This window comes from Sarcophilus harrisii, chromosome 6 (assembly GCF_902635505.1).
Source record: "Sarcophilus harrisii chromosome 6, mSarHar1.11, whole genome shotgun sequence".
Lineage (NCBI taxonomy): Eukaryota > Metazoa > Chordata > Mammalia > Dasyuromorphia > Dasyuridae > Sarcophilus > Sarcophilus harrisii.
This window is the reverse complement of record NC_045431.1, coordinates 92,628,291-92,654,665: the sequence shown is the minus strand read 5'-3', so window position 1 is coordinate 92,654,665 and position 26,375 is coordinate 92,628,291.

The following is a 26,375-nucleotide window of genomic DNA, read 5'->3' as shown; positions in this document are numbered from 1 at the left end:
CTATTTAAACTGGAGGGATATTTCTTTTTTTATTTTAGGAAAAAAAAACACCTGATAATAAAAAAGTAAACTTTCCCCTCAAATAATACAAATAATTGAGAAAAAGAAATCAAAATTTCATTTTCAGTAAATATAGCAATGTATTGGATGGCCCAATATAGATAGTAGTCACAGTTTATAGAAGAGGTACGATTGAACAAACACATAATAATAATTTGAAGTAATGACGAAATACTAACATAAAAGTTAATCCTCCCCAAAAATATTAAAGTGTTGTGCCACAGTCTCTTCTAACAGTCCTGCCTCAGTTTCCCTGAATTGCTCTGCCTCAGTTTCCCTAATAGTCCTGCCTCAGTTTCTCTGAATTGTTCTGCCTTAATTCCCCTGGTTGCAACCCCACTCCTGATCATTAGGACTGACATAACTTAGAGCTAGTTACTCTAAGATTATAAATTGCAAATGTGTAAACTAAAGATAAGGGGAAGTTCAGACTTCCGGGCTCCTAACTCTTCCTAAGTCATTAGGAATTTATGGTCCTACCTCCCAATCTGTCAGAACCGGATTGATGGTCCCTGCCTGGAGATTCTCGCTCACCAGAGTTTGTACTCCAGCCCCACTTTGTGTACCCGAGCTTAGAATCATATATATGTCACTGAGAACTCACATTTGCTGTTGGATGCTTTGGATATCAGCTGTGGGGGCAACATACTCCCAGCGTAATCTCTCCCTCTCAGAAATCCAAATAAAATATTAAAAACTCTCTAATTTCTATCTTGCCTCAGTTTCTCCAGCATTACAAAAGAAATCACATGTCAATATTAGTATATGTTAATATTATATTAACATATCACAGTTTAGATAAAAATTTCCCTATATTTCCCATCACCAAGACTCTTGCTTGGTGCTTTCCTATTTTTCCCTCATGGCATTCTCCACATACATATCTCAGTGTTTCCAGATCTCTGACCATTAGATCCTGCATCAGTTGGCAATATTCTGGTCTCAAATTCAACTTTAGTAACAAAGTTTCACTGACAGTACCTCATCCTCTAAGGTGACCTTTGGAGTGTGTCAATATATGCCAAAACCCTTTTCTATTCCCTTACTTTTGATCTTGTGCAAAAGGCAGATAACCTCCATTAATGTTGTGGTATATAGGTAAACTTGAATTCTTAAAAATTATACCACTGTAGCTCAAACAAACAACACTAGTTCTTAAGAGTCCAAAGATGTGGAGTTTAAGTTTAACCTCAGACAACTCACTACCTGTGTGATCTCTGAAGACTTCTTTAGTCTCATTGGTCCTCAGTTTTCTCATCTGTAATATGAAGGGATTATGCTGGTTCCCTTTTAATTTTAGCTCTTTGATCACATGACCTGGATTTTAAATCTGACTGCCACTTAAAATCTATGTGACTTGGGTAAGTGAAGCAATCTCTCTGAGCTTCATTGTTTTCATCTCTAAAATAAATAGTTTGAGTAGATAACCTCCAAGCTCTAAATCCATATAAGTAATGGGAATGAAGACTGGATCTTTATGGAAAGAGGGAGCTCCTTAAATAAGGAAATTCTATCTACCTTTTTTCTAATTTGTATTATAGGGAAGTTACCTAAATCATTGACAAGTTAAACGATTTGTCCATAATCACCAAGTATGTGAGGTGGCAATAAGAGATGACACTTGAACTAAGTCTTCCTTGTTTCTCCAAGGTGAGCTCTCTACTCATTATGCTATATCTATATAATTCAATGATCCTTGAAGGGCTGAAATATTGAGGAAAACAATAAATAGCAAAACTGACAGTTCTTGCTAATAAAGTCTGGTATAAATGGTCATTCTTTTGCTTGCCCAACCCTTCTTATTGCATCCTGAGAATAATAGCTTGGTTACTATAGTTCTAAACTAAAAAAAAAATGTAAAATTCCTTTGAATTAGAATATTGTCATCTAACTTAATGTGGGCACATATCTAATACTGAAAGGGCAGCATGCTAAAACCTAGGGGGAATGGCCATAATTTAGTCTGAAATTCCTCAGTGTTTTTTATTCTCTATCATCAAAGGAACCAGTGTATTTAAAGTATTTAATTGCTTATATCGCTCCAACCACTTGGTATCCTGCAAAAATAGTTAAACAATGTGTTTTGTGATAGGAGCAAGCTAAGTCTAATTTTCATATAATCCGACATACATTTTGCTCCAGGAATGAGCTGGGGAACAGAGATTGTTTGAATTCAGTAGCCTTTACATCCAATTGTTTATTAATTGTAATTCTCAGTATGTTTCCATGGCATTCCAAGTATACCAGGGACTAATCTGTCACCTGTAAATTATAATGATTTGTAACTCAGACTATGATCCTGCCTTAGTTTTCACCATTTCAGGATGAATTGAAATAAAAATTGGTCTTAGATGGCATTATATTTCATTAGAGATTTATAGTTTCATTTGGTTATAGGTTCAGTGAACTCTTCTATCAGATCTGGTTCTCCCAGACTTAGACCCCTGAAGTTCAAAAGGAAGTTTCCAGTTCAAAAAACTCTAAGATTCAAAGCAAACCTCAGGCAAAAGCATAAGCTTGGAAATAAAACACGTGCCTAGTATTAAAAAAATGTTGTTTCTAAAGCTTACAGAGCAGAGATTGTGTTTCATCTGGTCTCTGAAGAATGCTTAATATGGTCCAATTTCTTACAAGCTAGAGCTTTAATAAATACTTAATTTGAAGTAAATGCTTTAATACTTTAAAGGATCTGTGATCTTGTTATTATGAATATTTCCAATGGTACAGAAAGCAACCCATTATCACTTTCTCATCTTGTGCTACTCTTGTCCATAAGGCATCATAAATGCATCATTGGAAGTCCCGCCAGTATATTTTTGGATCTTTCTGTAAAACTCTTGACTGTATAAAGACTTATAACGGAGCACCTTGGAATATCCATTCATCATTTCTTGCTCTTAATACATGGGTGCTCCATCTCTTTTTCTGTTCATATCCCTCTCTGATGCTAGTATATGCCAGGCCTGATTCAGGTATGTCTGGCACTTAAAGTTTAGGATTTGAATGAAATGACTATTTGTTAACAAAAGGAAGTTTACTTACAGTAAACAGGGAAAGAATTTTAAGCAAGAATACAAAACAGAAACGTGGTTAGCAGGGGATATTAGATCAGATAGGCATGATATTTTTCATGGAAGTGTAACATCCTCCAAGTCTGAGGGAAATTGACCCCTATAAGCATTAGGTAAGGATTCTTAGTGTTTTTGTACGTGTATCATGGCACATTTTGGCAGTCTCGTAAAAATCATACCAAGGATCCTTTCCCAGAATGATGTTTTTGAATATAAAAATATATGTAGGATTACCAATGAAAGGAATGATATTACAATAAAATCATCCATCCAGACAGGTACCTATTTACTTGTTTATCTGTCTGTCTGTTCATCTTTGAATGGATCACATGATTAGTGACCATTACTCTAACTGATTCATGTCAATAGTTTGACCATTAGCCCCTTAGATAAATCAACTCTTGCAGTGACTTCTCTGCCTTTTAAAGGTAACCTTCCCCACCCAAAGAAAAAACCTAGCTCAGACTTCATAATACATCTTTAGGAGAAAGTAGCACAATCTAACTTGCAAAGCTTTTCATATATGCAAACTTTCATGACTCTTTTGATAAGCAGTTTATTCATGCTGTACTGTCGGTTGTTTATACTCAACGATGCATCTTTCCATTGCCTTTTAGTGACCAGAGTGATATTTCACTTACCTCATGTATATAATATTTCTGAAAGAATATTGATGGTTAAAGAATGGTCTTTTGTTTCAGGGAGGAATTTAGAGTTAAAACATACACTGAGCAATTTCAAAATGCGGTCTTCTTTCTAGTCATTTTTTGGACCCATTTCACTGGCCATTTGAAATGATTTTTCTTTTCCCTCACTGTTGCAACCTGCCTTTTTACTACCATGTGTTCTATCTACTACCATAGGTAGAATATTTTTGTAGAGTATTTTGGGTTGGACCACAGCTATTGACTTCTCTGTATTTCAAGAAGCAAACTATAGTCTCTTCCTTCCTAGTCATAGATTTTATATATATACATATATAATTTGTATCAGTAGAAGAACCATTAGTATTGATAGCACTACTTAAATAAATTTGCATATCAGCAGTAAGGAAAGTATTGTAATCATTTATCCCAAATGATGGTTACTCTCTTCCACAGTCTATATCTTAGCCCAATTTTGAAGTATTTCTATTGTTAGCATGATATAGGAGCAGAAATATATCCTGAATATGAGGAAAAATAGGGGCCACTTAGAATGATTGCTGATGAATGAAACTGATGGCATTCATATATACTTTTTCAAGCCAAAATTTTAGCACAGTACTAATTAGGGTCTTTCAAAAATAGATTTTCTTGATATCTTTTGTTTTTACATCTCCTACATTTGCCCCTTTCTTTCCCTTTCTGTTTTTCATAAGAACCATCCCTTTAAAAAAGTAGTTTTTTTTAAAGAGACTGAAAAAAATCAGCAAATCCAACTTATCAAAAAATTGATATTATATTCAGTGTTTCAAGTACCCTTTTACCAAGGAACAGAGGGAAGTAGTTTCTTGTGTTTCTTCTTAGAAGTCAAGCTTGGTATTCATAATTTTGCAATATTAGGTTTGGTTTTCCCTCATTAACATCCTACTGAATCTGCTTCCTTTAACTTTGCTTCAGTTCTCATAAGATTTTCCATGCTTTTCTATATTCACCATGTTTCTTGTTTCTTACAAAGCAGTAATATTCCTTTTCATTCAAGCATCACAATCTGTTGAGCCATTCTCTAACCAAATGACATATTATTTTGCTTCTACATCTTTGTTACTATAAGTATTTTTATGAAGATGGAAACTTTATTCTTGTCAATGACCTTTTGAGACTATATGCCTAGCAGAAGAGCCACTGGGTCAAAAGGCATGGACATTTTTGTCATTTTATCTGCATAATTCCAAATTATTTTCTAAATTTTTAAAAATTAATTCACAACTCTACCAACAATGTACTAATGTGCATGTCATACCATAACCTTTCCAATAGTGACTGTTCCTGTGTTTTATTGTCTCCTTTAATTTAATAAGTATTTTGATATACAATTCTCTTATTAGGAAAGATCTGGAAAATACTTTAATGTGGTTGTTAATTTTGAATTTTTATTTTGTAACTGTTCATATCTTTGATCAATTTTATATTGGGGAATGCCTTTTGGTTTTACATATTTCTAGTTTTTATGTTTCCTATTCATAGTTATGAAAGGCATATGATCTGCTTCCATTCTAAATTTTTTATAGTATGGTATTTTATATTCTGGTCACGTATCTAATTGGAATTTATTATTCAAATCCCACCTGCTATTTCGTACCCATATACTTTAGGTATGTCCTTAACTTCTATTTATTTGAGTATCTTTATCCTAGAGATGAGGATATTGAACTGTATGGCCTCTCTTATTCCTTCCAGTTCTGTATCTGAGATGTGATGGTCCTTCATAGCTCCATCATTCCATATGAGCATTACTAACATCCTTACTGAGTAGGATAATACAACTACTTTAAAAGTAGAGAAATTAAAAGGACTAATGACTGATATCTTAGAATACAGGACTTGTGTCTAAGTAGTATATTTATGTAGAATTTAGCATAGCATCTTAAATAATGTTTACTTCATTCATCCAAAGCTCTTGTGGCAATATCCTTGGGGATCAGGTCTGGTATCAAACAAAGTTATCATATCTTTTCCTATGTGTAGTTTCATTTCAGGAAACATAATTTGACACATGTATCTAAATGCATATAGTAATAACTCATGTTATAATGGAGTTTCATGACAAATGCATTTGATTGCAAATGAATCAGCCTGCAATACTATCTTTCATAATTCCAACATGAAGTTGTAGTTTTTATTCTAACACAAGGTTACTCAATCTTAATCTCATATTTATCAATCCCATTAAGTCTTGGGACAGAGGAGAAACTAAAAAACTGATTACTTCAATGCCCTTGGTTGTTTAAACAATGGACCATTTTCCAGCTGAGTTGCTTTTGCATTAATGTAGCTTAACTCTCCTTTTTCTTACTTAGGTTTCATAAACATAAAGAATTTATAATCACAAGATACATATTTTAGCCCGTTGCTGAAATAATAGTGGGGATAATAATCCTTGACATCATGTTAATCCCAATAGATTTAAGACTTTTGCCATGCTACTTTGATGAAAGCTAATTATAACTATTCATTCCTGATCTTTCTATCATGCCAAAGAACTTGGATCAGGAAATTGCCAGCTGGACTCCCATCCTCCTTCACTCAAACTGTGTCAAAGATTTTATTTATCAGTGAGATGGAAAACATCTTCCTTCCTGCCTTAGGGTTTCTGGTATAATTTGACAACCTGCTCTTTATCAGATTCAATCTGCCAATCTTAAAACTCCACTCTTCATTTCTGGGATTAAATATGAAATTTTAAGAGTGTAGAAGAATCACTTTAAATTCAAATTTAAAGGAAATTTTAGACCAACTGAGATCAAGTGGATACTTTTTAGAGATCATTTGAGGTACAAACATCTTTGCAGCTTCTCCATGGTAAATTCTTGAAATGATTACCATTATTAAGTTACTATGATATATTAGGAATCCAATGTTCATATTTTCTTTTTTAATATTTGATTTGTGGGTTAGGACGTCATCTTGAAGAATTCTATCCAAAAGAGGCAAAGGAGATCTAAAGAAATAACATGGAATGTCTGATGGGGAATCTTTGTATACAATGGCAGAATGAATACCATTGAGAGATATGGCAGATTCAATTCCAAAGGACCCATGCATCTGGCGTGGTCTAAATAAGTAATTCATTTTTTCCCCAATTGCCCTGCCTTATAGAGCCACAAGTGAGCTAAATTTTAACGTGGTAAGGACTGACATATTCCCCAGAAATAACATCCACAACATTACAGTGTGACCTTCCACTGTCAACAGGCTACCAAAGTAGTTATAAATTGTGTCTTTTTGCTTCACTACCTTCCCTGCTCACCACAGCACATAGCCTCCCCAAGGCATGTTCTCTAAACAGCTACAAAATGCCAATTTAACTGAAAGGTCATATAAAACTAAGGCTAGGGTGAACAGATGAGTCTTGTACTATACCCAGAATAGCCTCTAGCTTGAAATGCCTAACCCAAAAACATGACCACAGGGAGATAAATGACATGACTAAAATACTTCAAGCAGTTAAAAGGATCTTCTCAATTTATGCTGCACTTGTATCATTTGAGTCTGCTTTTTTGAGCTGCCCTTATTCAGTTCTCATTCCATTGTACCAACATGTCTTGCTGATGTATTTCTTTAAAATTAAATTTTTTTCAATTATTAAACCTTCTTTGCCCCAACTACCTCCTCGTATCCCAACTCCTACTGAAAAAAAGAAGGAAAAAAGGAAAGAATTAAGGAAGATTACTTCATATAAATGCACATTCTTAAATTAGTTACATCCAAAAATGAACCTCTTGTGCAGATAATCCATCATTTCTATTGTCAGGATGTGAGTAGTATTCTTCATCAGTGGTCTGGAATCATAGTTGCTAATTTAATTGATCAGAGTTCATAAGCTGTTCAACATTTTAAAAATATTGATGTAAATTGTTCTGGTTCTGCTCATTTCACTCTACATCAGTTCATGAAAGTTTCTCATGTTTTCTTAAAATAATTGTTTTCATCATTTCTTACTGAGAAGTAATATTCATGTACCTCTTATTAAGATGGCAAACAATTATAAGTTATACATGTACAGTCATGCAAAATATATTTTCATATTTTTAATATTGTGAAAGAAAATAATCTACAATATCAAGAAAAAATAAATTAAAAAAAGGTATGCTTTACTCTGCAACCAGATTCCATCAGTTCTTTCTCTAGAGATGGATAACATTTTTCATTTTAAGTCTGCCAAAACTGTCTTAAATCATTGTATTTCTGAGAAGAGCTAAGTCATTCACAATCAATCATCCTAATTGTTTTTTTTTATTTAATAGCCTTTTATTTACAGGTTATATGCATGGGTAACTTTACAGCATTAACAATTGCCAAACCTCTTGTTCCAATTTTTCACCTCTTACCCCCCCACCCCCTCCCCTAGATGGCAGGATGACCAGTAGATGTTAAATACATTAAAATATAAATTAGATACACAATAAGTATACAAATCATCCTAATTGTTATGACTCTGTACAATATCTTCCTGGTTCTGTTCACTTCACTTTACATAAATTCATGTAAATTTTCCTAGATTTTTCTGAAAGCATTCTACTTATCATTTCTTCTGCATAATAGTATTATTAGCTATTCCCTAATTGATGGGGCATCCTCTTAGTTTCCAATTTTTTACCATCACAAAAAGAGCTGCTATAACTGGTTTTGTACATATAGGTCCTTTCCCTTTTTTTTTTCTCTTTGGAATACAAATTTAGTAGTGGTATTGTTGGGTCAAATTTTATAGAACTTTGGGCATAGTTCCAAATTACTTTCCAGAATAGCTGAATCAATTCATAACTCTGCCAACAATGCATTAGTTTCCCAGTTTTTCAAAATCTCCTCCAACATTTGTTATTTTGTTTTTCTTTCATTTCTGAATAGTTGTGAGGTGGTATCTCAGAATTGTTTTAATATGCATTTATCTAATTAATAGTGATTTAGAGCCTTTTTCATATGACTATAGGTACTTTGATTTGTTCTTCTGAAACCTGCCTATTCATATCTTTTAATGATTTATCAATTGGGGAATGGCCTGTATTCTTATAAATTTGACCCAGTGCTCTATATGTTTGAGAAACAAGGCCTTTAAAGATCAGAGAACCTTGCTGTACTCCTTTATTCCCCCTTCCCCAGTTTTCTGCTTTCCTTCTCATTTTGTATACATTGGTTTTGTTTGTGTGAAACCTTTGTAATTTAATGTAATCAAAATGGTCCATTTCATTACTGTAATGTTCTCTATCTTTAATTTGGTCATAGATTCTTTTCTTATTCATTATGGATCTGACAAGTAACTTATTCCATGATCTCTTAATTTGCCTATGGTAATATCCTTTATGGCTAAATCATAGTTTGGGTTTGTATTTACATAATTTGTATATGGTATAAGAGATTGCTCTCTATTTAGTTTCTGTCAAACTGCTTTTTCTTCACCGATACCAGATTGTTTTGATGATGACCATTTTGTAATACAGTTTGAGATCCCATACAGCTAGTCACATTTCTTCACATTTTTTTTTTCCATAGATTGCCTTGATATTCTTGACCATTTGGTCTTGAATTTTATTGTTACTTTTTCTAAGCCTATAAAATAATTCTTTGGTGTTTTGACTGGTGTGGTACTGAGTAAATAGATCAATTATGCTGGATTATTAATTTTATCATATTGGTTTTGTCTACACATAAACAAGGAATATTTTTTCCTAATTGTTTAGATCTGTTTGTACGAAAAATGTTTTGTAATTGCATTCTTATTATTCCTGGATTTGTCTTGGCAAGTAAACTCCCAAGTATATTAAATTTATCAATTTATTTATTTGTAGTTATTTAAAATAGAATGTTTCTTTTTATCTCTTGTTGCTGGACTTTGTTGGCAATATATAGAAATACTGATTATTTTTGTGGATTTATTTTATATCTTGCAACTTTGCTGAAGTTGTTGTATTTAATTATTTTTTTAGTTGATTCTCTAAGATTCTCCAAGTATACTATCATGTCATATGCAAAGAGTGATTGTTTAGTTTTTCCATTGTCTATTCTAATTCTTTCACTTTCTTTTTGTTTTGTTATTGCTATAGCTAACATTTCTAGTACAATGTTTATTACTAGAGGTGATAATAGGTGTCATTACTTCACTCCTGATCTTTTTGGAAAGACTCTAACTTATCTTCATTACAGATAACGATTTTGTCATTTGAAGGAAATCCCTACTTATTCCTATACCTTCTAGTGGTTTTTTAAAAATAGGAATGAATTTTGTATTTTGTCAAAATATTTTTCTGTTTCTATTGATATAAATATATGATTTTTGATGTTTTTGTTATTGATAATAGTCACATATTGATAGATTTCTTAATAATAAACCAAATTTGGTATAGATTCAATTGGATGATAATGCATTAACCTGGTAATAGCAATTTATTTGCTATTACTACTACTACTACTATTATTATTATTACTTTTGCTGAAGCAATTGGGATTAAGTTACTTGCCCAGGGTCACATACCTAGAAAGTGTTAAGTGTCTGAGGTTAGATTTGAATTCAGGTCCTCCTGACTTCAGGTCTGGTGCTCTATCCACTGCTCCACCTTGCTGTCCCCTTGATGATATTTTGTTTAAAATTTTGCATCAGTATTTATTAGAGAAGTTGGTCTATATTTTTCTTTTATTCCCCTCTTTGTGATTATGTATCAGAACAATATTTGTGTTGAAAAAGAATTTGATACTACTCCTTCTTTGCCTGTTTTTCTCAGTTATTTATATGGCATTGTAATTAATTTTTCCTTAAAGTTTTAATAGAATGCACTTGTGAATTCATCTGGCCCTGAAGATTTTTTCTTAGCTTAATGATGGCTTGTTCAATTTATTTTCTCTTTGTTTATTTGTTTCTTCATTCCTTCCTTTCTTTTTTCTTTCTTTAAAAGCAGTCTTATTTAAGTATCTTATTTCATCATCTGTTAACCTGAATAATTAATAATTGCTCTACTATCATTTTCATTTGGTAGTGAATTCACTTTTTTCATTTTTGATGCTAGTAATTTGATTTTTTTTCCTTTTAAAAAGTAAACAACACTTTAACTGATGGTTTATTTATTTCATTGTTTCTTTTCCCCATAAAAACACAAAAACTATTTTTAGTTCAATTTTTAAAAAGCTTTTAATGTTTCTCTTTTGATTTTCAGGACTATCAATGTGGTGTTTAATTAAAGATTTTCAATGTGTTCTTTGTCTAGATTTTTTTTCATACTCAATTTATTGATCTGCTCTTTCTCTGTTTTGTTGATATAAGCATTTAGAGAAAAAAATTTCTCCCTACTTTTGCTGCATCTCATAAATTTTGGTATGTTGTTTCATTGTTGTCATTCTCCTTTAGGAAGTTATTGTTTATTTCTATGATTTGTTCTTTGATACATTCTTTAGGATTTGATTATTTAGTTTTCAATTAAATTTTAATCTATGTTTCCATGGATATTTTTAAAATTTTTATTGCATCATGATCTGAAAAAATCATGTCTTTTTTCATTCAGTTGTTAGGTTTTTATGCCCAAATAAATGGTTAATTTTGATGTAAATGCCTTATACCAGTGAGAAAAACACATTTTTCTTTCTATTTCCATTCAGTTTTCTCCAGAGATCGATCATATCTCCAAAACTTCTTTTTTGTTTATTTTGTGTTTAGATTTATCTAGTTCTGAGAGGGGAAAGTTGAGGTTTCCTAGTACTATAGTTTAATTATTTCCTTCTGCAATTCATTCATCTTTTCCTTCAAGAATTTAGCTGCTATACCATATCCAGCATCTATGTTTGTTATTGACATTACTTCATTGTCTATGATCTTCCTCAACCTTGGGGCAGAATATAGTTTCCCAGCATATCTTTTAATTAGATCTATGTTTCTCTTACTTTGTCTGAGATCATGATTTCTATCCTAATTTTTTTTTCCCAACTGAAGCATAATAGATTTTGCTCCAGTCTCTTACCTTTTCTTTCCATATGCTTCCCCGCTTTAAGTGTGTTTCTTGTAAACAACATATTGTAGGATTCTGTTTTTTTTTATCTACTCTGGTATTCATTTTCATTTTATGGAGGTCTTTATCCTATTTACATTCACAGTTATGATTAAAAACTGTATTTCTCTCCATCTTGCTTTTTCTTCCCATTTCTCCTGTTTCTTTCCACTCTGTTTCTCCTCAAAACCATTTTGCTTCTGACCATCACCTTTTTCTCTTATTGTCAAAGCTAGCATTTCTAATACAATATTGAATACTAATGGTGAAAGTGGGCAACCTTCTTTCACCCTTGATCTTATTGGGAATGGTTCCAGTTTATTACTGTTACACATGATGCTTGCTTTTAAGTAGTTTTAATGGTTTTAAATAGATGCTGCTGACTATTTTAAGGAAAAGGCCATTTATTCCTATACTCTCAATGGTTTTTAAAAAATAAGAATGGATTTTGGATTTTATCAAATGCTTTTTCTGCATCTATTGAGATAATCATATTTTTTGGATAATTTGCTTAATGATATAGCCAATTATGCTAATCATTTTCCTGATATTGAACTAGCCCTGCATTCCCAGTATAATTCCTACTTGGTTGTGGTATATTATCCTGGGGATGATTTTCTGTAATCTCTTTGCTAATATTTTATTTAAGATTTTTGCATCAATATTCATTAGGGAGATTGGTCTATAATTTTCTTTCTCTGTTTTTGTCCTGTCTGGTTTAGGTATCATTACCATGTCTGTGTCATAAAAGGAATTTGGTAGTTCTTCATTCCCTATTTTTTCAAATAGTTTATATAGTATTGGAGTTAAGTATTCTTTAAATGTTTGGTTGAATTCACATGTAAATCCATCTGGTCCTGGGGATTTTTTCTTAGGGAACTGATTAATAACTTGTTCTATTTCTTTTTCTAAAAGGGACTATTTAAGTAATTTATTTCCTCATTTGTTAATCTGGGCAATCTATATTTTTTGTAGGTATTCCTCCATTTCACTTAGGTTATCAAATTTATTAGCATAAAGTTGGGCAAAGTAATTCTTAATTATTGCTCTAATTTCTTCATTGTTGGTGGAAAGTTCTCCCTTTTCATTTTTGAGACTAACAATTTGATTTTCCTCTTTCCTTTTTCTAATCAAATTAACTAAAGGTTTATCTATTTTGTTGTTTTTTTTTCATTAAACCAACTTTTAGTTTTATTAATTCAATCTTTTTTTTACTTTCAATTTTATTAATCTCTCCTTTTGTGTTTAGAATTTCAAGTTTGGTATTTGATTGGGGGTTTTAAATTTGTTCTTTTTCTAGTTTTTTTAGTTGCAAGCCCAATTCATTGATTTTCTCTTTGTTTATTTTATGCTAGTAAGCATCTAGAGATATACAATTTTCCCTTATTACCACTTTGGCTGCATTCCCCCAAATTTTGTTATGTTGTCTCATTATTGTCATGCTTTTGTATGCAATTATTAATTGTGCCTATAATTTGCTGTTTTACCCATTCATTCTTTAGGATGAGATTATTTAGTTTTCAATTACTTTTTGGTCTGTTTTCTCCTGGGTTTATATTGCATATGATTTTTATTGCAAAAAAAAAATATTGCATGATCTGAAAAGAAATGCATTTACTATCTCTGCCTTTCTGCATTTGATTTTGAGGTTTTTATTCCCTAACACATGGTCAATTTTTGTATAAGTTCCATGAACTGCTGAGAAACAAGTAAATGCCTTTCTGTCATCATTTAATTTTCTCCAAAGATCTATCATACCTAACTTTTCCAACATTTTGTTTATCTCTTTAACTTCTTTATTATTTATTTTGTGGTTCAATTTATCTAGTTCTGAGAGAGCAAGGTTGAGATTCCCCCACTGGTACAGTTTTGCTGTCTATTTCTTCTTGCATCTTTCTTAACTTCTCCTCTAGAAATTTCCATGCTATACCACTTGGTTCATATACATTTAGTATTGATATTGCTTCATTATCTATGGTACCCTTTAATAAGATATAGTTTCCTTCCTTATCTCTTTTAATTAGATCTATCTTTGCTCTTGCTTGATCTACTTTTTTCCCCTTATCTGAAGCATAATGTATTCTGCTCCAGCCCTTTTACATAACTCTGTATATATCACTATGCTTTAAATGTGTTTCTTGTTAACAACATATTGTAGGATTCTGACTTTTAATCCAGTTTGCTATCTGCTTCCGTTTTATGGAGAGTTCATCCCATTCACATTCATAGTTAAAATAACTAATTCTGTATTTCCTGCCATCTTATTTACCCTAGGTTATGCTTTTCTTTTTCCTATGCTCCTTCCTTCCTCCCCAGTATTTTGACTTTGATGACCACCTCCCTCAAACAATACTCCCCCTTTAGAGCCCCTCCCCCCTTTCCCCTTATTCTTCTGTTTTCCCTTCTATTAGTCTTTCCCTTTCTTTTCTCCTTTTCCCTCCTACTTCCCTACAAGGTGAAACAAGTGTCTTTGTGATACCAAATAGTCTGATACTCCCTCTTAGAGCCAAATATGATGAGAGTAAGATTCACACAATGCTCATCCACCTCCCTTCTTTCTCTCAATTATAAAAAGCTTTCTTTGCCTCTTTGTGAAATGCAATTTCCCTTATTTCCTCCTCCTTTTTCCTCTTCTTCCAGTATGATCCCCTTTCTACCTCTAGTTTCTTTTTTCATATTATCATAATAAAATCAAATTATGCCTGTATTCTCTAAGTATACTCATAACAGAAATATAGTTCTCAAGAGTTTTTTCCTTTTTATCTTTTTATGCTTCTCTTGAGTTTTGTGTTTGGAGATCAATTTTTTTTGTTCAGTTCTGTTTTTTTTTTTATTGGAAATAGGTGAAATTTACCTATATCAATGAATGTCCATCTTCTTCCCTGAAAGACAATGCTCATTTTAGCTGGATAGCTTATTCTTGGCTGTAATGCCAGCTTCTTTGCTTTTTGGAATATCAGATTCCAGGCCCTTCGATCTTTTAAGATGAAAGCTACTAGGTCCTGGTTTATCCTAATTGTTGCTCCTTGGTATTTAAATTGCTTCTTTCTGGCTGCTTGCAATATCTCTTTTCCTTGGTACAATAATTCTGCAATTTAGCTATGATATTCCTTGGGGATTTAATTTTGGGGTCTTTTTCAGGAGGTGATTGGTGTATTCTTTCGATGGCTATTTTACCTTCTGATTCTAAAATATCAGGGCAGTTTTCTTTTATGATTTCTTGTAAGATAATGTCAAGGTTCTTTTGTTCATCATGGCTTTCAGGAACCCTAATAATCCTTAGATTGTCTCTCCTAGATCTATTTTCCAGTTCAGTTGTTATTCCTAGGAGATATTTCATATTTTCTTCTATTTTTCTTTTTTGTTTTTGTTTGATTCTTGAAGTCTTATTGAGTCATTTCATTTCAATTTGTCCAATTCTAATTTTTAGTGTATTATTTTCTTCAGTTACCTTTTTAAAGCCCTTTCGCAATTGGCCAATTACATTTTTTCGTTCATTGCATTCTTTTTCCATTTTTCCCATTCCTTTTTGCAATGATCTCATTTCATTTTCCCATTTTTTTTTCTTCTAACCCTCTTTTAAGTATCCTTTATGCAATCTTTAAAGAAAGCCTTGTGAAATGAGGACCAGCTCATGTCTCTCTTTGGGGCTTCTTCTGGAGTTGCTTTACTTTTAGGAACCTCAGGATTTGAGATTTGTTCTTCTCTCTCTCCATTAAAATCTGTCTATGCTGAGAGTTCTTTTTTGTTTTTTATTCATTTTTTAAAAGAGCTTTTGGTCTGTTCAATGCAAAGGAGCAATAGCTGCTTTAATTTGTCCTGGGCCCATTCTGCTGATTGATTTCCAGTGCTGGGTAATCGGGGTTAGATCCAGAGTTAATCCAGAGCTCAGTGGTTTACAATTTGTCTTTTACAAAAAACAAATCTGCCAAACCACCTCCTTGAAACCATGACAGAGTGGTCTAAGAGGCTTACGGAAGATTTCCAGGTGCGTGGAACCTATAACACTGACTCTCTGCTTCAGTTTCTTGCTCCAGTCTCCTTATGCTGAAGTCTGGGTTCGGCAGACTGATCCCCTACTTGATTCCAACAGACCTGTCCTGACGTTCTTCCAAGGTAATTTCTTCTAGAAATGTGTTGTATTTCAAATATTTGTGGATCCTTTGACTTCAAAACCAGTTTAGAGGTTTAATCTGCTGTTGGTTTGAGAGAAGGTTAGAGGAAATTACAGAGAGTCATGTCTACTCTCCACCATCTTCAGTTCCAAAAAGCCAACCACCACCCTTTTCAACCCACTTTTGTTTCTTTCAGATCATTTCCTTCTCTTATCCCCCTCCCCTACTTCTTTCTGTAGGATAATATAGATTTTCATATCCAATTAAATGTATATGTTAATACTGCTTTGATGCTTTTTTGTTGGTTCTGCTGCTCCAGAATTAGTTTTAAGAAGCTATTTTAAGTTGTTTGAAGGAGAATTTTGAAGAGACCAGGTGGAGTCTCTGCATTTTTCCACTGTCTTGGCTCTATCTCTAGGTCTCTTTAATTTCCAGGTTTTTTTTTTTTTTTTTGATCACTAAAAAGAACTGCTTTAAATGTTTTTGTACATAAAGATTCGATTCCCCTCTTTGATCTCCTTTAGGCATAGATCTAGTCTTGATAATATATATAATGAGACCAAATGGCATGAACTGTTAAATAATTTTTCATGTATCTTTCTAAATTGCTTTCCCAAACAGTTTCCACCCATTCACCAATAATGTATAAAATCCAACATTTTACATCTTTTTTTTTTGCTCTTTTTTGCCACTTTTGTGGATATAGATTAGGATCTATAAAATATTGCTTTAATTTCTTATTTCTCTAATTAATATTGAATTGAAGGTATTTTTTTAATATGGCTGTAAATAGTCTGGGTTTCTTCTCTTGGTCTGTTATATCAGTTGTGGAATTAATTTTATTCTTCTAAATTTCAGTCAGTTCTTTATTTTGGAAATGAGACCATTATCAGGTAAATCATAGCAAAATTTTTCTCAGTTAATTGTTTCTATTTAATCTTAGTTTTATTGAATTACTTGTGCAAGACCTTTTAAATTTTTTGTTATCAAAACCATCCATTTTTTCTCCCATGAGCCTCTGTATTTCTTATTTCTTTTAGCGTGAACTCCTTTCTAGCTAGATGACTTTTATTTAATTTATTAATGTGATCTTTTATATCAAGGTTTTATATGCACTTGCATTAATGGTGAGTTATTTTAAATCTAATTTCTTCCTTACTGCTGTCCAATTTCCTCAGCGGTTTTTTGTGGAATACCTGGCATCTTTGTGTTTACCAAATTCTGGATTCATTTGCTTCTATTAATTAAGTATCTAATTTGTTCCATTGATTTCTCTCTCTGTGTAGTTCCATTATGGGATTGAAACTCACAATAAAAACACTAAGAAAAACCAATTCTACTTCATACCAAATTCTCTTTATACAAGTTCATTAAGTCTTCTTTCCTAGATGTCACTCCAGCTTCCTAGACAACATTACTCTAAATAAAATATGGGATGATTTCTTAATGGCATGTTCATAAAGCAATCATCAGATCTATAATATTAGTTTACTTAAATAAAGTCACCTTTGCTTTGTTTTTTTCTTACTTAAGATTTACAACTTTTGCTCAATTGGGTAGATAAAAGGCAGCAGTGGTACAAAACTCTATTTGGCACAGTGGGCCAGCTTTTAAATTGGCATTTATAAGTGATAAGGAAGAGACCATCTCAGTGTTGGCTGATATAATGAGTAGGTAATAGGATATGTCACCCGCTTAAAATTTTTTTTTCAGCTTTCCCTCTGAGTTGGGAGAAAACACATACACAACATACCATACACACAACACAACACAAAATAAAACATAAACCTGATGCTTTTCAAAATAAGCACTGAAATCCTCATTTTTCTACCATAAACTGTAGTCATTGATTTGATTTAATTTTGCATATCAAATTAATCTATCTTTTTAATCTACTCTATGATTAAAAGGAAATACTTTTGGTAGGCAGATTTGCAGACCAACTGACCTCATGTTTATAAATGAAAGATCCATCTGTTGAAGGATAAGATTACTTAATTTTTAAAATGACTTCTTAACCACTTAAGATTTTCCAAATTCAAAGTTTGCCTTGAAAAATAACCATCAAATTGAATCATTTGAGCTCACACTATCATTGAAATTGTCTATAAAATAATTTTATTCAATTGAGAAAAATATTTTACTCTAAAAATTAACTATTGAAATTATAAACATTTATTCAAATAGAATTGGCTTAATATTTTCCCCTTTATGACAGAAAAGATAAGTAGCTTTAAATTTCTTGCAGTTTTACTATAAAAGTTTGTCAGCCCATTTACAGCAAACAATATCTAGCTTTGTGCTATATCCTAGGAAATGATGACATAGTGCAGAGGGTCACAGTCAGTGGGGAAACACTAGGTAAAGTATAAGACCTTCAACCCAGCAGAAACCTGCTGACTATGTCTCATTCAGCTCTTCATCTCCCCTAAGGGCTCTTGGGCTTCTTGCGAGTCAGGGGGTGGTGACAATCTGTGTTGAGAGTGAAGTAGAGTGATACTAGGTGGAAGAGTGATACAAGGTGGCAAACTAAGTACAATAGAAAGTTGTTTATGTGATCCCATGTGTGCAGTGTTGTTTTTGTTACACTATATAAAGGGGAAGATCTTTGAAATAAAAGGACTCCATTTTCCCACCATCTTCAGGAGTCCCGCCTTATCACTTCTCCACTAGGAAGGTATATTTTAATCACCCTGGCATGGGGACTCTAGAAAGCAATGGTATGTTTTGTCACCCCAACTTGAGTGCTCTAGAAAGCAGGATATTTTAATCACCCCGGTGTGGGGACGCTAGAAAGCAATGCTGTGTTTTGTCACCCCAATTTGGGGACTCTAGAAAAAAGGACACAACATTTGGTGTCCACCATGGGGCATTAGAAGTACAAGAATTACAAAAAGAAGCAGCAGCATTCCAAAAGCAGCAGCGTTCCAAAGTTTGTGAGAAGGATCCTTCTAGAGTTACTTTGGTAACTAGCGGGGAAGGAAAGGAAGAAGAGCCCCAATAAGACGTTTTTAGTTGGAGTAATTAAAAGAGCCAATATATCAAAGGGGCAAACCAGGAGACTGATGAGAGACTTAAATGCCTACTCTGACTACAATCCTCTTCTCTATTTGAAAGTTTGCCTCCATGATAGATTAATACCTGCTACAACCATCCAGAAGTAATTGTGCTGCTTGAATTCCTCAGTATGTGAACCATGCTGTGTGTGTAGGGGAAATAACAGCCAAAAAAAAAATGGGGAATTGTTAAGGAACAGGTCAATTCTCCAAGAGCCTGCACAGTTTGAATCATAACATCTGGAGGAGTTTCAAGGCAACCTTTGCTGACACAGGTGTTGCAGACTGGGAATGAGATAAATTGGAGGGAGAGGGAAGAGGAGAGAGGTCAGACAACACAATAGCCTCTCAGTCAGAGAGGTCAGAGAACAACAACTGCCTCTTAGACTCCTTGCATCATCCTCTCACACAAGGAGATCCATACTGCAGGTCTGGGTTGGATCTCCAGCAGCCACTGTCAGGTGGCTCCCGTATTCCAACAGCTCTCATGTTACAACATAGTCCCTCCTTTTAGGCACTTACAATATGATTTGGGGATAAAACAAAATATTATATGAAAATGTAAGAGCATTACCTAAAGGCTTTGTGCTCTGAGTCTTTATCATTGTTACTAACTGGAAGTAATCAAGGAAGAATTCCTGAAGATGATGGTATTTGAGTTGAACTTTAAATGACAAGTAGAAATTCCTTAAGAAGGATCCAAGAGAATGCATTAATTGAGAATAGGAGACAGAAACCTGCAGTTTTCTGAAGAGAAGAGGATGTCCAAGGCAATAGTTTGGGGACCAAGTTGTAGAGAGTCTTGAATGGCAGGCAGAAGTGTTGATATTTTGGTGGAGGATGAAGAGTGGAAAGCTTATCTACTCCAAAGGATTCAAGAGAAAGTTGGTAATGAAGAAATGGAGACATCAGGTATAGGAAAGTATTCAATTAAATTTAGATAGAGAAGAAGAGAGGATCATAGTTGCATAAGGATTTAGAGGAGGATGATGGCAAATCTTATTTAAGAATTGAAAGAATCTGGAAATATTTGTGGGAAGAGAGGAAGATGCCAGTGTCAAGGAACAGACTCAAGATGTGTGAGAGAGGATATTTTGTAATAAGGTCCTCAAAATGGGATTAGAGATAGTTTTTAGTTATATAGCTCTTGTGACATGAGAGAAACAGGAGAGTTAGGGTGACTCTACTAAGAAGGTTCAATAAATGAGGAAAGGAGGTACTGTAGTAATTATAATTCAACGGCTTTAGTTATTTTAGTTAAGTAGGAGACAAAGTCACCTGATATAAGTGGGATCATAGTTGATAGTAAGAAAAAAGAATATTGGTTTAGGCTAAGAATCATAGAATCTGAATTAAAAGATACTTGAATAAATATCCCTCAGAACTATCTAGTCTTAGTTTAAAGACATAAAGTGAAGTAGAAGCTTTAACTTCTAAGGTAGTGGTTTGTTTGTTTGCTTGTTTGTTTTTCCATTTCTGGATAGCTCTTCTTGATTTAAATTTTTCAAAGTATTTTATTTTTCCAAATACATGTAAAGATGGTTTTCAATAATCATTTTTGTAAGACTTTGTGTGCCTCCTCCCCCAAGACAGCAAGCAATTTGATATAGATTAAATATGTGCAATTTAAAAAAAACATATTTCCATATTTATTGTTGTACAAGAAAAATCAGACCAAAAGGGGAAAACACCATGAGAAAACAAGCAAAGACAAAAAGGTGAAAATTTTATGCTTTGATCCATATTCAATCTCTGTAGTTCTCTTTCTAGATGCAGATGGCATTTTCCATTTTAAGTCTATATTGTTGAGAACAGCGAAATCCAACACAGTTGATCATCACATAATCTTGTTATTACTGTGTACTATCTTCTCTTAGTTGTGTTTATTTCACTCAGCATCAGTTCATGTAAATCTTATCAGGCTTTTCTGAAATTAGCTTTTCTTATAGAACAATAATATTCCTACATTCATATACCATAACTTATTCAGTCATTCTCCAACTGATGAGTTTCCACTCAATTTCTAATTTCTTGCCATGACAAAAAGGGCTGGTACAGTTTTATACATGTAGATCCTTTCCCCTCTTTTATGATCATTTTGGGATACAGACCCAATAGTGGGATTCCTGGATCAAAGAATATGAACAGTTTGACAGCCCTTTGGGCATAGTTCCAAATTGGTCAACAGAATGGTTGGATCATTTCACAACTCACCAACAATGTTCTAGTGTTCCATGTTTCCTACATTTCCTTTAATATTTATCATTATCTTTTTCTGTCATTCTAGCCAATTTGAGAGGCATGAGCTGGTACCTCCGAGTTCTTTTAATATGCATTTCTCTAATCAATAGTAATTTAGAGTATTTTTTCGTATAATTAGAAAGAGCTTTAATTTCTTCTTATGAAAATTGTCCATATTCTTTGACTATTTATCAATTGGGGAATGACTTGCACACTTATAAATTTTGAATCTCTATATCTAAAAATGAGGTCTTTATCAGAAATGCTGGCTTTAAAAATTGTTTCCCAGATTTCTGCTTCCTTTCTAATCTTGGCTACATTGGTGTTGTTTGTGAAAAACTTTTTTAATTTAATGTAATCAAAATTATCCATTTTGCATTTTATAATGTTCTCTGTTTTTTGTTTGGTCATAAATTTACCCCCTTCTCCAAAGATCTGATAGGTAGACTATCCCTTGCTCTCCTAATTTACTTAAAGTATCACTCTTTGTGTCTAAATCATGAAACCTTGTGTAACTTTTTTTTGGCAGAGGGCATTAGATATCAGCCAATGCCTAGTTTTTGCCATACTAATTTCCCATTTTCCCAATAGTTTTTGTCAAATAGTAAGTTCTTATCACAGAAGATTAAGTCTCTGGGTTTATCAAATTCTAGATTACTATACTCATTGACTGTTGTGTCTTGGGGAGTGAACCTATTCCATTGATATACTACTCTGTTTTTTAGACAGTACCAAAATGGTTCTGATGACCACTACTTTACAGTGTAGTTTTAGATCTGGTACAGCTAAGCCACCTGTCTTTGCATTCCCCACTTCATTAATTCCCTTGAAATTCTTGACCTTTTGTTTCTTCCAGATTAATTTTTTTATATTATTTTTACTAACTCTATAAAGTAAGTTTTTTGGCAGTTTGGTATGGGCCTGAATAAGTAGATTACTTTAGGTAAAATTATCATTTTTATTGTATTAGCTTGGTGGTAACTCCTTGTTAAGATTTTTTTCTTTTGGGTGAATGGAAATCTTGCAACCTTCTAACCATTATTTTCAGTTCTGTTGCCTAGGACTAATTAGACTTAGGATAGTCTTTGAAATAGTTGCAGTAAATTGTCCTGCCTCCCCCAATCTTCTTTTCTTCAAGTATAGTATCTTCATTTACATTTACTTTTACATTTATTCTTTTTTATTTGAGTTGCAGTCCTTTTTTTTTTCTTGAAGTTTTTTATTTTTTAAAACATATGCAAGGATAATTTTTTCAACATTGACCCTTGAAAAACCTTGTGTTCCAATTTTTTCTCCCTTCCCCTCTCTCCTAGATGGCATTTTACCATCTAATATTTACAATTTTGTACAATTTTGTGTTTGTAAATTAGTATTTGCAATGCCAGTCAAAATTATCTATATCTTTCCTAAAGTGTGGCAGGGGAAACTTAAGTGGTGTAGTAGATAGAGTGCTGGGCCTGGAATCAGGAAGATCTAAGATCAAATTTGGCCTCATATACTTTCTACTCCTGAATAATCTTGTTTATCTTAGTTTTCAAATCTGTAATATGAGAAAGGAAATGGTGAACCACTCTACTATCTTTTCCAAATAAACCCCAGATGGAACATAATTGAAATGACTGAATAACAACAAAAGTATGTCATTCAGAATTGAACTGAATACTTTAGGTGTGAGCTGACAAGGGCAAAATGGAGAGTCCATCACTTCCCTAATCCTGAAAACTATGCCCTTCATAATGCTACCTAAGATTGATTTAGTTTTTTGGCTCCACATCATATTTTGACTTATATGGAACTTGTAGTCCACTAAAAACCTCAGATCTTTTCTCAGATTACTTGTTTAAACATACTTTTCCACTTTTTCTTTATGAAGCTGATTTATTTGAATATATCTATGTCTATTAAGTTTTACTGTTAGAGATGACCAAATGCTCTAGCTTTTCCAGATCATTTTGAATCCTAACAGCTGTCTAGTGCCTAACTTATCTCCTGCAAATTTATTTTTTCCTTGATCCAAGTCATTGGCTAAAATGTTAAATAATAAACTATGATGAAAGGACTATGGAGGATGAGCTAAGGAGTCAACAGGAATAGAGTTGAGAAATTATCAAACATTATTGAGCTTTTGGATGAGATTATGTACTATGAATTATTCCACAAAATTGTTACTGGTCATAGACATCAATAATAGTTTTGTGGACTAATATTTTTATAATGGAAGAAGTAGTCTGATAATAGCCTCTTGATTAAGACCTTGAAAATCAAAGCTGGATAATCATCCTGGACATTTTTTGCTTCATTGAATTACCATGGTGGCCACATTTCTGACACTTGGCTCCAATTCCAATTTTTCTCTATGGGTCCTTTAGAAAAGTCAATTTAATTTTCATTCATGTTCTGAGATCATAATGGCTTTACAAAGCAGTATGGATTAAAAGGCAAAGTTCAGAATTCTTGACCTATTATTGAAAAGAGCTATAACACATTATTATGTCTATCATATGGTTAGGAGCCCTTAATTTAGTGATTATTCACCTGCCAGGCTGTAAAGAGCCCTAATTTCTAGAAGTGGTGTGATCTATCATCTTAATAGGAAACTGCGTATCTCAGAAGAGAAATGGGCTTCAAACTCAGAGCCTTTTGCTACTGCTCCTTGGACTCTTATTCACCAAGAAAATTTTTGGGACACACAATTGGAAAGTTTCCCCATACTGGCTACTTTCTCAGGTATGTGTTTGGGTTGTCCTATAGTTTTGCTCACAAATTTCTCAAGTGTCAAGCAATCATGTACAAAGAGTATAGAATCTGTAGAACACAGAGATCATTCAGCTTAACACTAGCTAAACGACACTTCTTTACACTAAAGCTTCCTAAAGCTTAAAGTGGGTCATGATCCCATATGAAATTGTATCAAAAAAAAAATTGGCAACTATAAAAGGAAAAAAAAAACTTCACCAAAATTTAATTCCTTATGTAAATAAACAAATACATCTCATCTCACAAGTATGCAAACTTGTTTTCATCTTTAATACATGGTAAAATTATATGTATACCAAAATAATTGTTTTAAAATTAATTTCTTCATGAGTTATTAAGAATAAATGTTTGATTTGTATGCCTATACTCCTGGAGTAATGCAAAAATTTCTTGGTGAAATGGAGTGCAAGAAGAAAAAGTTTAACAAGTCCTGTTCTGCACTATACCTGACCAGTGTTTTTTCAATCTTTACTCAATACTCTTTAATGAGGAGATGATGGACATCATCATACACTTAGAAATGAAAGGGACTTTGGAGGTCACTTTGTCTTCTCCACCCCCCCCCCACCCAAAGCTACCCACTTCACTTTTATACAGCTCTAATTGTTCGGAATTTTTTCTGTATCCAAAAGCTTAACTTTGCCTCTTTATACCATCATTGCCCTCTGTAGACCATTGCTGCTGATTGGTTCCTCTTCCCTTGCCAATGACTAGGGAATTTTTTGAAACGATAAGATCCAAATCACCTTAATGATGTGTCTTTTTGACTCCCTTTTCACCTAGTTTGGAATGATCTAGGAAATTTCATCCTTTCAATAATACATAAGTAGAAATCTTTAGATCTATCATAGAACTTGACTCTTTTCTAGTTTGCTGCTTTTTATTTCCACTCCATCGACTAAGCCCATGGGAGAATATAGAAGTTATTTCAAAAACAAAGTCAGGGTTATCTATGTCCTTCTTAAAATATGGCAAGGAGAACTTAAGTGGTACAGTGGATGGAGTGCTGGAGCTTGAATCAGGAAGATCTAAGTTCAAATTTGGCCTAATACACTTACTACCTCTGTGACCCTGGGCAATCCTGTTTGGCTTAGTTTTCAAATTTGTAATATGATCTGGAAAAGGAACTGGCAAATTCACTTTACTATCTTTTTCAAGAAAACTCCAAATGGGACAGCTGAAGTAACTGAATAACAACAAAAGCATGCTATTTAGAAATGAACTGAATACTTCAGGTGTGAGCTGACAAGGGCAGAGTAGAGAGACCATAACTTCCCTAATCCTGAACACTATACCCTTAAATCTAACTTTTTTTGCTGGAGACTTTTTGAAGCCTTCTCTAACTATTAGTTCCTTCCTTCACAAGGTTGATTTGTATCTCTTTTTTATGTATATCCATATACAGACACCCATCCAGGAAGTTGACTTGATGAAGAGTTTTATTGAATGTCTCTAATTCAGCTTATAAGACATTTCTTTACATTTATGAATACCAATTTCTTTTATTCCTTGAGAGCAACTTAGCACCAGAGAACTGAAGCCATTATGCATTCATCTTCACAGTTGCATAGTTGGCAGTATTTGTATTAATCTTATCTGATGTGCCAAGATCTCCTCTCAGAATACTTGTGATTGTGCAGATTTGTAGTAGTGATAATCTTATTCTCATAGGTTCTGAAATAAGGAAAGCATTAGTGATTCCTCCTTAGACTTTCCAACTTCTTTCTCCTTTCCACATGCTAAGTTCTTTGATGAGCATGATAGAATTTCCATTGCTTAAAATTATATCTTTTGTCTTTGTTATTATATTTCATGTATGTATATGTGTGTTCAAGATCTGTGCACATTTCTCAACTCCAATTCTCACTAGTAAGTTGAGTGCTAAGAATACAGTTGATCACTTCTCTTGCCACAGTCCTCTAAGGGTAATTCTGAGGGGTTGTAGAGTTCTCAGGTCAGTTTAGTTAGTTCTTTTATAAATGTTTTGTGGAATGTAGGGTTGGATTTACATAATGGTGTAGTCTACTCCCAACAAATACAAAAGATAAAATTCCCTTTTGTACAAATGAGACAAAAGAGTAACTCATAATTCCCAGTTGGGTGAAGTTCCTTATTCTACCTTAAAAAAGTCTTTACCAAGTTTCCCTGAGGTGTATGCTGGACCCCAATTTTCAGGATCCTGAATCTATACTTTTGTCCTACTGTTTATATTCTCTGATTTTTTTTTTAACACAACTGTTTTATTCCTTCTCAACTCCTGATTGTATACATTGCTTATTGATGGCCTAGTCTTTTCAGAAGGAGTGTGACCATCTTTTTAGACCTTTTTCTCCCTATCTTCATTTCTCCTCTCTAGTCATAGACATGAGAGTTAGGTCCTTCAATTTCCTAAGCATTTGTGGGA